Source organism: Pyxicephalus adspersus, chromosome 2, assembly GCF_032062135.1.
Source record: "Pyxicephalus adspersus chromosome 2, UCB_Pads_2.0, whole genome shotgun sequence".
Taxonomy (NCBI): domain Eukaryota; kingdom Metazoa; phylum Chordata; class Amphibia; order Anura; family Pyxicephalidae; genus Pyxicephalus; species Pyxicephalus adspersus.
In genome coordinates this window covers 83,207,312-83,216,841 of record NC_092859.1, presented here as the reverse complement: position 1 = coordinate 83,216,841, position 9,530 = coordinate 83,207,312, and positions in this window count along the sequence as shown.

The window sequence follows — 9,530 nt, the reverse complement described above, 5'->3', positions numbered from 1 at the left end:
CAAGGTGGCTAATGAGAAAGTAAAAATATTACAATTATTATTGTTTATGAGGGTTCCAATATGATTTTAATTACATCAGAATTTGGAGCTGTTCATCTGTTAGATTACAAACAAGGAGGTGGAAATTATTTTTGAACAGTTTTGAGAGAAACAAAAAGGGGATTAAAGAAGGTCATCAAACCTCTGTCCCTATGGTGAAAATTGTCCTTTTTTCAACAGACTGTATCATGATGGTAAAATGCCTTCTGCTGCAGATGTAAGTTCCATTTGCATTTTTGTTATAAAATTGGCCTAAGTTTCATTATTATTTTATTCAGTTTTCAGAAAAAAACAACTGATCATCCCAATACGTTATTAAAAACATATTTAAAAAACTGGATTTGCAGATTTTTTATCAGTTTTATTTTCTCCAATAAGAACACCTTGCCACCTTGCATCAGCCCAAGTTAGGTTATCCACTTTCCTTACTGAATTGGCTTCAAATCCATTGAATAAAAATGCAGTTAATATTTACTATATGGTTTGCATATAGCCTTTCATTTGCCTGTAGATTGTAAAAGGGAGGTAGCATGCTTAATATTACCTAATACTACAAAATACATTTTTGCTTTATGCATTTTGATCAAATGCAGTTTACTTCAAAATAGCTCATATGTGATTATTTATTTACCTTACATGTCAGATGCAGATGTGCACATGCACATCTGTTCATTTGTTTTATTCAGCATTTCTGTATCCTGAAATCCTTAGGTATGTTATTTCTGACCCAGATTTGCTAATAAAGAGCCTAGCTCTGCTCCATTCCACCTTTTCAGCCACGTTGTGCTAAGAGCCATAGGCAAATAATAAGTCTTTTGAGGCATCAAAGGTGAAGTTGGACTCTAGAACGAGGTTGTTATTTACTTTAGGTTATCATAAGTCACCAGCAGTGTTGGTATAGATGAAGGCAAACCTAGGTAGTTCTAGTAAGTGTCATACTCACCTTCTCCACATATTACTATTTTTCTGTTGATAATCTGCCCAAAAAGAAAATATGAATTTGCAGTAAACAACAACGGACTGGCTAGCCTTCACACTACCACAATGTGCTGAAACATTACACATCATTCATTTACAGTGATAGGGCAGTAAAGGCTACTGTAAGTAAGTGAAGGCACCTTTATTGACTGTGGGTCTACAAAGTGGAAGAGTTCAGGGCAGCAAACAGCATAAACTTATCATTTGTGATAACTTTCACAAATGTATTACTGTATTGGGTGGATTCCTCCATTCTTTGACAGTAGATGTCAGAGTAGGTCTGTCTTTAATGCTAAACTTTAGTCACAGTAACCTTGATTTAGATATAGCCCTCAAAGGCCACAAAGGATATAAATTCACTTTACCAGGAACAATAAAACTGCAGAATTGTGAATGGGGTCCAGCAGTTAATCTGACTACAGACTGCCTGTAGGAAACTACAGGGAGTTGATAATAGACCAATCATCATGCGCAACAAAAGACTGTAGTGTTGACTGATCTCAAAACTTATAGGAAAGCTCGGTAAATACATTATGCAATTAACTTTACAGTGCAGAACTACCCAAATAGTAGGTAATTTATAAGTGACCTATTGAAAAACAAAAAGACATACATTATGCCATTATGTTTACAGTGCATGACTGCCCATATAGCATGTAATCTAAAGGCAACTTAATGGAAAGCTAGGTATATATATTATGCTAGTACATTCACAGCGCATAACTACTCCAATACACTCAGTGTTCTCCCCAGCTCATTTTAGCTGGGTACCGCTCCTGGCAATTTTTTGTTGTTTAGTTGTTTTGAGCAGTTACTGAAAAATTGGGTTACAATACTGGAGCTACCACCCACCTAGAGCTTCTTCCCACCCAGCTTAAAAAAATTCTTGGAAAAAAAACTGGTACCGCATGCTGTCTCAAAGTTCACAGATATTTTTATTAAGAGTTTGTCTTACAACATACCAGCATTTTTTTAAACTCTAGTTAATTTGTATTTGCTAGAAAAAATTACAAACAATATTTGTCTACAACACCAGGCATATTTGAGCTTGAGGTCTATGCATTTAGGTAAGTGTCTCAACAAGGAAGCCCCAAACCGCCAACACCAAAACAACAACCTAGTCCCTATGCATCTTAGCTCTCTGCACCACTAGGGTTCAGGAGTATACTAAGCTATACTAAGCTACTAATTTAACAAGGTCTGTAAGTCCGGCAAGTTACTGAAACCTGTAAGTCATTTACTAACTTGGGTTATTGTGCATTCTGTATAAAACTTTGTTTCATGGAAAGCGGATAACTACACAGTGTGCCTGAACTATTTGTAAAATATCTAAACTGTACATATTGTCTTGTGATGCATGTACTCCTACCTCACAGAGACGTAACGTCCTGTACTCACTATGACCTCTCAAAAGACTAACTGTAACTGATCAATACAACAATACAGCAAAGCAGCATGATCTAGGACTGATTCCATCCAGTGATGTTGTGATTTTGTGACAATGTACTATACATGACATGATAGCAATTAGGCATTAGGGGGGCAAAAAATACATAAAAATAAGTATTACAAAGAAAGCCAGAAGAGTATAAACCAGGGGTCAGCAACCTTTACTATCAAAAGAGCCATTTTGCCTCCTCTTCCACTAAAGAAAAATAGTCTGGAGCCGCAAAACATAACACAGTTTATAAACTTTTAAAAGTTTTAATATTTTTTTAATTTTACCTGTTACAACAAGTGTGCATGTGTAGGCCTACTTTGAAATAAATTAAACACTGAACTATGCCCCTAGAAGCCTCCAGCTTCTAACGTATCATCCTGTTACATTAGAAGCTGGAGGCTTCTAACGTAACAGGGTAGATTTTTTTGATGGGCAGAGTTCTTTATGTTCTGACAATGCCTTAGCGATGAAATTTTAAGGGGTGTTAGCCACAGGTGTCCCTCATTTACAGCTTTAATTTTGTTCACCTGTACCCCCCAATCTTGCCAATCTTGAGTAATTGGGGTTCAGGTGCTAGAAGCCTCCAGCAATGTGTAACAGGGTGGATTATTTTGATGGGCAGAGTTCTTTATTTTCGGACGATGCCTTAGCGATTCAATTGTAGGTGGTGTTAGCCATAAGTGTCCCCCACTTGCACCTTTATTTTGGTCACCTGTACCGCCTCCCCCCCGTTCCAGAGAAATTGGGGTTCAGATGCTAGATGCTTCCAGCAATGTGTAACAGGGTAGATTTTTTTGATAGGCGGCCTTTTTTTTGAATTTTTAGGAGGTGTTAGCCACAGGTGTCCCGTACTTACACCTCAAATTTTTTTCACCTGTACCCCCGTTTCCAGATAAATTGGGGTTTAGGTGCTAGAAGCCTCCAACAATGTGTAACAGGGTAGGGGTTTTTTGATGGGTGGAGTTTTTAGGAGGTGTTAGCCACAGGTGTCCCCCACTTGCACCTCTAATTTTGTTCACCTGTACCCCTTTCCTGTTCCAGAGAAATTGGGGTTCAGGTGCCTCCAGCAATGTGTAACGGTAGATTTTTTTGATGGCCAGAGTTCTTTATGTTCTGATGATAGCCTAACGATTAAATTTTAGGGGGTGTTAGTCACAGGTGTCCCCCACTTGCACCTACATTTTTGGTTTTGTACATCTCCCCATTCCAGAGGAATTGGGGTTCAAAGGAGGGGGATGTCATTGTACACACCCATTTGTACACGCCCCGTGGTAGATTTATTTCACTGGTAGATTTTTTTCATTAGAACACCGGATAGGGAATCCCCCTCCTCCGCAGTGTCTTGGGAGGAAGGGGATCCCTCATCAGAGATCTCCCCGCGGCAGCCAAAGGGAGCCACAACAAGGAGGCTGAAGAGCCGCAGGTTGCAGACCCCTGGTATAAACCAACAGGTATAGTAAAGTGGGCCTCAAGAAACCAAAATGCCATCCAGAAAACGTTACATCTCAAATGAAAGGTCTATGTATTTATATTTTTTTGGAAACAAGTGAATATTTCCTATTTAGAAAGTCTCCACTGTGCAATGCAATTCCATTGCATAAAAATTCCTGGTTATTCATAATAAGTACTAGTAAACAATGAAAATAAGACAGTAAAAACATGAATGCTAAAATTAATATCACACTACATAAAGAGCTGCACAAATTACACATTTGCTGACATCAGTTCCCAAGCATGCTGTCAGACCTTTAGGTCATATGATCTGGCACCAAAGCATTGCAAGATTTGGTATTTACAATTTTTTTTTGTTTTTATTATTTTTATTGCTACTAAAATCCCACAAAACTAAACTTTCATAAACTTTAATAAAAAGTTTTTATGTAAAAAGTTTTGATGTACTTTATGTCATCTTAAGTTAAAAAGATTCAACTTTCATCCTTCAACTACAGCCAACATTAATGGATGCTTTGTGTAGTTATGGTTTTCTGTATGATGACCATAAAAGCCACGCACAGTATCAGGTCTATTTAAGTTAGTGCACTTATCAAAGTTTTGGTTTACAGATCAAATATTATCGAAATTGCATCCATGGCTGGCCTCGGTGTGGTCACTAGTTAGCATCAAACAGAAACAACTTGTTTTATGGTGTAAGTGGAAAAACTCATCATTGCATATTTGGTCCGCACCAATATTAAGTCAACTTTAAACTACTACACAAAAGCCTGTGTAGTAGTTTGTATGTTTCAAGTAAAAGAATTCCTGTTTTTCGCCAGTCAGTCAGTTGACATGAAACATGTAAGCAGTTTTTGTAGCGTATCTTCAATATGTTGATCATTTCATGATTGTTTTGCTCTTGTTTGGTCAGCCAGAACTGTACATTTGGATCCTCAGGATGTAATGCCTCACTGTTTGGGTGAACTGTGTATTGTTTCTTTTGTTCTCTGGCCAGTTCAATAATAAAATGAAGGTGGCTATAAAGTACAAACCTCTAACTATTTAAGTTTTAGGTTTGTGTTTTGGAATTACTCTGAAAATGTTGTATATCTTGCCCATTTGCTCATATCTCTCAATTTTACCACAAAGCCCATGAGATCATGGGATCTCACAGATGATATGTGTTACTTTCTTGATACACTGAGCATTTGTTCCCAATCTTTTTGATCTTCAGAGATGGTTTTTTCTGTTAATGTAAGGTTTAGGGGTTACCAGTACGTACAACAATGCTTTACAGACAATTTTAAAGCCACAAATGTAACTTTAAGCTCTAAATGAAAGTAACGTAACCTCATACATTCTGTGGTAATTCTGACATACAGGGAAACTATTTTTTTTTGATGATAGGGAGGAATAGAAAGCATTTCTAGGCACGAGTTACTTGTGGTTAACATAATGGTTACATTAGAGCTACTAAAGGAATTTCAATATCAAGACTTGACATTAACAATAGAATTTATAGGTATACCATAATAGTTAATAAATACAAAAAAAGCAATGTACAACATATGCAATGTCTAGCGCACAATAAAGAAAATTTTACATATATCACGTAAGTCTGCACATGTACAGTAAGCATTAACTTTTTAAGGAAGGAAGACATCAATAAAAAAAAGAACATGTGATTGTATAGAGTATATCCAATGTAGTTTCCTAATATGACTGTGTGAGAACATAAACCCATAGGGAAGGGACAAAGGGAAAAAAGAGAGAAAAAGAGAGGAGAACATAAAAAGAAATGTCCTGGAGAATAACATAATCTTTAGACGTTTGGCAGATCTATGTTAAATAGTATAACCATTTTGGGGTGGAAGACCAGCGAGACATTGATATATATTAGAGTGAGTCAGTAGATAAGACTGTCACAGTTCCCAAATTGCTGAGTATTTGTCCAAGCTGTCATATATTCTAGCTGTGAGATGCTCCATTAGCTCGACATTCTTAATCCAAGAGTAAAGCTCTGAGGTCCAGGAGGTGAAGTGGACTTCCAGTGCCTTGTAATAAAGCATCTGGCAGTGGGCAAAATATGAGAGACCGGCTTTTTACTAAGCTTAGGGAGAGCTTGAATGGGCAGGCCAAATAAATGAGTGACCACGTCAAGAGTTAAAGAAGTTTCCAATAATTTCATACATTTTGGAAAAAAGGCCTTTCAGAGAGGCACCTCTTGCACATATCCGTTCAAACGTCAGGAGAGAAATTTTTTTTTAGTGGTTGACTGTGCATAATGTTTTATTTGGAGGTAACCATAATAGCAGGTATGTGGAAGGTCAAACTTTTCTTGCAGGTATTGAAAAGTTATGCATAATTTATTTGGAGGTAACCATAAAAGCAGGTATGTGGAAGGTCAAACTTTTCTTGTAGCTATTAAAAAGAAAGTAGTTGTCTAGAGCTCGGATAGCCTAGTTGGCAAAAATAAAAGAGACTTCTGGGCCGTCAGGGTTAAACCATGCTGCGTGATCAGAGAGAAGGGGATTTTTCAAGAAAGATGGTAAGTAGGGATGGTAAGTAGAGGCTGTGAATTGGAATTTCTGTTTGCAAAAAAAGCCAAATTTGCCAGGTAAACCACGTAGAACCTAGTAAGGGGCTCTAGGTTCTGTGCAAATAGGAACATAGAGTTTGCAAAAAACTTTTTCCACCGAGCCCAGCCAGCCTTATAAAATAATATATTGGTACTCTGGATCTAATATAGATTAGTTAGGGAGAAAGTAGTGTGGGTATGCACAAGTATGCTGCTTCTGCAGATTTCCAGTTAGGTCCTGCAGCTGCAAATACCTGAGAATACTGACGGTTGACAAAGGTAAAGTTGCACCCCTGGTCCAAATGTACTTCCTGGAGAAAATCAATATTTCAACTATATTTATGTCACTGACCTTCCACCTCGTCAAGCCTTGAGGCTAAAGGGGAAGCCCCATCGTTATGGAATGGAGTGGTCACGTAGGAGAATGAGTAAGGGTTATGAAGCACAATGCCTATGTAATGTGATATATCTGGATACAGTTGAATGTTAGCCCCAAACTCCACTGCTCTAATGTTCCTGGCAATGCAGTTGATGAAGCTACAAACTCTCTCAGTGTAGGTCCTGGAGAGTAAGCCACCATTAGCTCTTGCCACGTGTGCACAGAGCACTCTGATCAATCATGCTTGGAAGTGGCTCAGGGTGTTTGAGACACGCTGGTGATGCAGGGGAGCGATTTTCAGAAGAAGCCACTGCCGGATCTGGTGCCATCTTTCCTCTTCTGATTGGCCTCAGAGATTAAGGGGTGAGGGAATAATGTATGGAAGTCTGCGGTGTGGGCCTCGTCCGCGTTTGAAACCCCGCTGCTGGAGTAAACTTTTGACTGTTTGCCCTTGCTGAGTGTGGCTGTGCCCTGCGGTAAAGCAGATTATCGCAGGTCCGTACCGGAGCTCATCTTGTGTGCATTATGTGTCAAGGAAAATGTATGGAAATGCTGCTGCCCCCTGCTGCCTGTCAAATGAAGGATAAAAAAACAGACCTATTTGGTTCAGTTACCTGTTTTTTGCAAGTCCTTACGCTTTTGTTTTCTTTTTTCAATACCTTAATTTAAACATTTGTTCAGTGAGGATCAGTACATATGTTTTCAGCACATCATCACTTACTATCAAGCTGCTACAAAAGTAACATTTTTATTTACCTGATTGTAAAGAGTCATATTCATGAGCTGCAGGGTTTTGCAAAGATATGATGTTGGTCATTTAGCCAAGTAAAAGTAATTTGGTTATAATTATTATTGTTAACAGATTTAAAGCCACAGTCTTTACATTAGGAACAACCAGCAACAAGGACAATCTATGTAGAAGCAGAATTTTTCACTATTTATGGCTGAACACTAGGGGGCATTAGAGTGTCACATCCCATAAATGTCCCATAATTCTCTGCATTGTGTATCATTATTACAGATGTTTATACTTAAAGTCTTAGCTTTCTACAGCACAGTGAGGTGGCTACAAGTGAATACTTTTTAAACAGAACATGAATTGTTGTCATAGGCATTAAGGATATGTGGTTCTCAGCAATTGATAGAAGGTATTTATGGGGAATATTGAAAGCCTATTTTTAGATAAACAGGAGGAAGAACTTTATCTTTCAGAAAAAGCCCATCCAAGATCTAGTGAAGACAATCTTGAAATGTGCTTAACATTCTTATGGCAGGTTGCCATCTCAAAAATATTAGCAGTCCTGTGTACAAAAGTGCAAAAAGATGAAAAACACATTTTTCAAATAATTACAAATCTCCTAATATCCCAAAATTTAAAGATACATAATCATCATGTAAAGTAATACAGATCAAATATATAAGGAAGAAAAAAAGGGAAGGGGAGAGGAAAGGGAAAGAAGGGCAATGAAAAAAAATATATATATACATTTTTATTAACAAAAATTAAGGAGGGGTATAAATACAAGACAATAAACAAAATAATAATAATTTAACCCCTCTAGCGGTAATCCCGAGTGTGACTCAAGGTGGGAAAACAAAGCAAAAAGCGGTAACCCCGAGTCACACTCGGGGTAACTTTGGGGGTCCCCCTTACCTTAGCCCCGCACTCCAGTGGTGATCGCACGATCCTGCTGTGATGGCGGGGCGATTCTCCGTCGGGGGGCGTGGCCAGGAGAGAAATTTAAAAGCAGATTACCAAGTAATCTGCTTTTAAATACCACCTGGGTCCCCAGCACCCCGCTGCACGCATCTGCAGTTAGATGCGATGCACCATGCAGGATTTCTGCATGGTGCATGGCATCTAACTGCAGATGCGATCACCAATAGTAAATCCAGGGGGTGATACCAGCGGAGATTTCGCAGCTGCAGCTGCTCTCCTGCTTGCGTCACCCGGAGATCAGCCTCCGGGTGATGCGAGCAGGAGAGTGAACGGGGCGGGGACATCACCACCGCATCACCCGGCAAGATGTGTGACATCTTCCGGGTGATGCGATGGAGTGAAGAATTCTGGGGGCGGGAAATTTAAAAGCAGAATACTATGTAATACTATTGACCTTGATTCGGACCAGGCAGCACTGCCAAGATTTCCATTTACCGGTGCACCTGGGATGAAAATTGAGGCTGAATGCGACGACCCCCTGGCATACCTGAAGTTGTTTTTGACCGATGAAGTTATTGAAAAAATTGTTGCGGAGACAAACAGGTAAGCCGCTCTTGTGTTTGCTAACTTTTTTTGAAATTTTTTGCTAATTTTTTTTTGCCAACATGTGTGCTGCTCTGTGCTAACTTTTTAAATTTTGTTATGCCAACATGTATGCTGGTCTGTGTTTGCTAACTACTTTAAATTTTTACTAATTTTTTTTTTTATGCAAACATATATGCTGCTTTGTGTTTGCTAACTTTTTTAAATTTTTTGCTAATTTTTTTTATGCCAACATGTATGCTGCTCTGTGTTTGCTAACTTTTTAAAATTTTTTGCTAATTTTTTTTTTTTTTTTATGCAAACGTATATGCTGCTCTGTGTTGGCTAACATATTACTTGCCACCTTCACACTATAAAAGAACATATCCTAAAATACTTTTTTTATTTTGTTTTATGCAGGTACGCTGGACAACAACAA